Source organism: Salvelinus sp. IW2-2015, linkage group LG2, assembly GCF_002910315.2.
Source record: "Salvelinus sp. IW2-2015 linkage group LG2, ASM291031v2, whole genome shotgun sequence".
Classification (NCBI taxonomy): Eukaryota; Metazoa; Chordata; class Actinopteri; order Salmoniformes; family Salmonidae; genus Salvelinus; species Salvelinus sp. IW2-2015.
The window spans coordinates 4,315,616-4,317,255 of record NC_036839.1 but is presented as its reverse complement, the minus strand read 5'-3'; the positions used below and the strand labels follow the sequence as shown (position 1 = coordinate 4,317,255).

The following is a 1,640-nucleotide window of genomic DNA, read 5'->3' as shown; positions in this document are numbered from 1 at the left end:
CTKCCTCAGATGACAGTCCTATAACATGTTACACAATAAATCTATGTTTTGTTCCAAAAAATTGCATATTTTAGCTATAAATCAGTTTTACATTACTGCTACCATCATAGCTACAGTCAGAAATCGCACGGGAGTAGCCAGAGTAAATACAGACACCAACTACCTAATTACACATCATTAAACATTTCAGACAAATATATGGTGGATAGCTAATGAAAGACAAATATCTTGTGAATACAGACAATATTTCCGATTMTTGAAGTGTTTTACAGCGAAAACACAATATATCGTTATATTAGCTTACTACAATAGCTAGCACACAGCAGCATTGCTTCTAGTCAAACGGTAGCATAGCACCTGTCTCTTATACACATCTAGATGTGTATAAGAGACAGGATGGGAACAGAGCCAATATTTCCGATTTTTGAAGTGTTTTACAGCGAAAACACAATATATCGTTATATTAGCTTACTACAATAGCTAGCACACAGCAGCATTGCTTCTAGTCAAACGGTAGCATAGCACAGTTCGACAGATATATATGAAAAAGCATCCCAAATTGGGTCCTTATCTTTGTGGATCTTCCATCAGAATGTTCTCCAAGGGGTCCTTTGTTCAGAACCGACTTTATTTGGATCCATAACGAACGATTTCCCTCAGAATTAGCAAGCACCATTAGCTAGCATTGCTAGCCTCTCGTTCTTGAACCAATTCTTGCGTCGCATCACGTCTAAAGTCCAGAATAAATTTCAATAATATAATTAAACTATATTGAAAAAACATACTTTAAGATGATATTGTGACATGTATCAAAGAAAATCGAAGCCAGAGATCATATTCACCTTTAAAAAGGTTCTTCAATGAGCCGAGTACAGGTCAGACTTCGCGCCCAGAAAATAAATAWAAGTGCGCACGTCTCAGTCCAAGACGTTGTGTTCAGTCCCTGGTCGAGATAATCAACTGATTTTTTCTCTCACTTCCGCATTACATCCAGGCGAAGGCGTATGACGTGTTTCTACAGTCATAAGTGACATGCCCTTTTATAGACAAGCTCCTGAAGAGAGAGTTCGCTTTTGGAAATCTCACTTCCGGTTAGGAAATGGTCTGTAAAAGGAGTTCTGTTTCACTTAGAGAAATAATTCAAACGTTTTTAGAAACTAGAGACTGTTTTCTATCCAATAGTAATAATAATATGCATATTGTACGAGCAAGAATTGAGTACGAGGCCGTTTAAAAATCATACGATTTTCTCCAAAAGTGAAAACAGCACCCCCTTGTCCTCAACAGGTTAATTTTGCTGGACCCCAGGAAGATTAGCAGCTGCATTGGCAGAGAGTCTTTGACAATCTTTGGGGCCTTACTCTGACACCGCCTAGTATAGAAGGTCCTGGATGTCAGGAAGCTTGGCCCAAGTGATGTACTGGGCCGTACGCACTACCCTCTGTAGCGCCTTATGGTCAGATACCGAGCAGTTGCCATACCAGGCGGTGATGCAACCGGTCAGGATGCTCTCGATGGTGCAGCTGTAGAACCTTTTGAGGAACTGGGGACCCATGCCAAATATMTTCAGTCTCCTAAGGGGGAAAAGGTATTGTCATGCCCTCTTCACAGCTGTCTTGAGTGTTTGAACCATGATAATT

The 1,640-nt window shown here is 40.2% G+C and overlaps 1 long non-coding RNA gene across 1 annotated transcript; it reads right to left on the bottom strand.

The window, feature by feature from the left end:
• Nucleotides 1–563: 563 nt before the first annotated feature.
• LOC139028639 (uncharacterized) lies at nucleotides 564–886 on the bottom strand. The gene is made up of 2 exons (XR_011480838.1): nucleotides 843–886; nucleotides 564–730 (listed from the first exon to the last, which is right to left on the bottom strand). It is a non-coding gene; the product is annotated as an uncharacterized lncRNA (long non-coding RNA).
• Between the last annotated feature and the right edge of the window lie 754 nt (nucleotides 887–1,640).